This window comes from Eptesicus fuscus, chromosome 7, assembly GCF_027574615.1.
Source record: "Eptesicus fuscus isolate TK198812 chromosome 7, DD_ASM_mEF_20220401, whole genome shotgun sequence".
In the NCBI taxonomy this organism is placed as follows: Eukaryota; Metazoa; Chordata; class Mammalia; order Chiroptera; family Vespertilionidae; genus Eptesicus; species Eptesicus fuscus.
The window spans coordinates 48,060,553-48,063,447 of record NC_072479.1 but is presented as its reverse complement, the minus strand read 5'-3'; positions in this window follow the sequence as shown (position 1 = coordinate 48,063,447).

The following is a 2,895-nucleotide window of genomic DNA, read 5'->3' as shown; positions in this document are numbered from 1 at the left end:
CTTAAAAATAATCTTTTTGAACTTCACCCAAGGAGTTATGGGTCAGATAAGAAAATGAGCCAATAAGCCTTCTATCTGGTTTCCCATCCTTCTTTTCATTTTCATCCAGATGTCTGAGAGTATTAATGTTCTTATTGCAACTAATAATATGAACTCTCTCAGAGGATAGAATTTGGAAATAATCCTATTTTAAGATAGGATTATTTATGAAAAGTATAAACTCTCATAAACGATGTTACACTCTCCAAATGTTTCTTGTTAAGAATACAGGGCTTCTCTTTTAGAAGTGTTTTAGATATTTTAATACATTTTATGAGATAGCATAAGCCAGTAGTTACCAGCTTTTCTCCAATCCCCAAAGCACCAAGAGACCTGGCATTTACCCATAACTAGCAATTGCTTTAGGACAGTGGTCGGCAAACCACGGCTCGCGAGCCACATGCGGCTCTTTGGCCCCTTGAGTATGGCTCTTCCACAAAATACCATGGCCTGGGCCAGTCTGTTTTGAAGAAGTGGTGTTAGAAGAAGTTTAAGTTTAAAAAATTTGGCTCTCAAAAGAAATTTCAATCGTTGTACTGTTGATATTTGGCTCTGTTGACTAATGAGTTTGCCGACCACTGCTTTAGGACAATGGTTTCATGGAAAAGAAAAAGGAGAAGGCATAGTAGAATTTATGGGAAACTGTATGAAGAGAGACAGTATTATAAGATCTTGTGTAGTTAAAAAAAATGATTCTGAAATATTTTTGAAACTCCTACCACATACTCCCACTGAAGGAGGAGTCAACCCTCCTAAGATATGTAATTTTAAGGGAGTATTTTTAATTTCATCCTGTGCATATTGTGTTAAACAAAACAATAAAGGCTGCAGGCTTTTAGAAAATGTACTTTTAATTGAAAGCAACCCAACCTTAAAAAAAACCTGTGTTCCCCTTTCCTCTAACACTTAAAATTTTCAATGGAGTCTTTTCCAAAACATTTAAATAAGCATTCAACATCATGATAGTTCTTCATTTTGGGAGGTTTTTAGTAAATCTAAAGTATAAGATCTTACTAATCTATTGCTACTCATTTCCTTTCCCTTTCTCCTCCTCATCTCATTTTTATACTCTCTCCCGCCCCCATAGCTAGTATCTTATGGAGGTACTTCTGATTTAAGACTTTATTTTAATAACATGTATTTTTAATTTTTTTGTAAAGCAGGAAATCCTTTCAAAGGCAAGACAGGTAATATTTATGTGAGGTATAGAACAGTAGGAAGTGAGGAAATTGTATTTAGATGACTAAACCCATGTCTCCCTTAAGAACATTCAAATTAAAATAAAAAAGCCACAGTGTTCTGATCAAATGAAACAAGTGTACAAAGGCAAAAGTTCCACTCCTCCCCCACATTACAGCATGCACTCAAAAAAGAAAATCCTAATACTTTAGAATTTTGCCATTGCCAGAACAGCTCTTCCTGCTTTCATATCCCTCACTCCTGGTACTTCAGTGATATTTCTTAGAATTCAACAGTATGTTTACTTGGTTATAATGGTCTCCTGAGTTTTTACTGTGAATATTTTGGCTGGATTTCTTCTGTCTAGATTGTTGCAATAGTTAATTTGCGCCACCTAAACTTGCTTAAATCATGCCTCTCTCTATTCCTTCTGGTTATTAATAAAACATTGGAAAGTCTCATTTCTTATCATAATATCATTATTCTAATTTTTTTCTGTCCCTTCTTTGTTTCTTAAATATTTGGCCAGATTTGTTTTTTAATGTCAGTCGCCTTTCATTGTACCTAGAGAACTTTCAGCTAATCTCTAATGATTACCCAGAAAGTGAACTGATTTGTTGCTGCAGGATTTTCACAAGGTTGTTATGACTCAATGTCCTCTTTGAGTGCTGCTCATTCCTTCCCCGTGTCTTCAAACCTATTGGTCTTATTAGAGTGCTGCCCTAAATTGGGGAATAATTTGAAGTGGTTGTTATGAAGGAAAGAGAAGATTTTATTTGGAATTAGTTATTGAAACTTTTTTTACACTAGAGGCCCAGTGCATGACATTTGTGCACTGGGTTGGGGTCCCTCAGCCCGGCCTGCGCCCTCCTTAGTGCTGCTGTGGAGGTGGGAGAGGCTTCCGCCACCACTGCTGTGCTTGCCAGTGGTGAGCCCGGCTTCTGGCTGAGTGGTGCTCTCCCTGTGGGAGCGCACTGACCACCAGGGGGTAGCTCCTGCATTGAGCATCTGCCCCCTGGTGGTCAGTGAGTGTCATAGCAACCGGTCATTCTACCATTGGGTCGATTTGAATATTAGCCTTTTATTAAATAGGATTTCTTTTTTAGGAATTTTTGCACATGGAATTATTTCTTTTACTGTGTTGCTCCCTGGCTGATGGCCTATCTTTGATTCTAGAGGCCTCCTTGAATCAATGGAAATATTTCTTTTTTTAAAGAAATTAAATTTTAGCTCATTCTGAATACTAGATATCTAAAAAGGTTTGAACTTTTCTGTAACTCCTCTCTTGACATCACCAACCAGTTAGCAATTATACCTGGTCTTTTATTCAGAGGGATCTTGTTTGAATCCTGTTTCTGGCCAAATGATTTTTAAAGAAGACTTAAACCTCTTCTTAAAATAGGTATGCTAATACCAATTTTATAATAATTTTTGAAAAACCTAGTGTTAGACCAGATACAGGAAAGTGTTTTCAATAAAAGCTATGTCCTTCCAAGTTCCTATTTTAAATTGGGGTCATCACTGTTCCTTTCACCATGGTTTGGTGTATGTATCAGTTAGGATAACCCAAGTTCTAAAGCGACAAACTACTCCAGATCATAGGGGCTTAAAACAAGATTTACTTCTCCTTCATGCTAGTTTTAACATGGTTAGTTAGGGCTTTACTCCATATGTTCC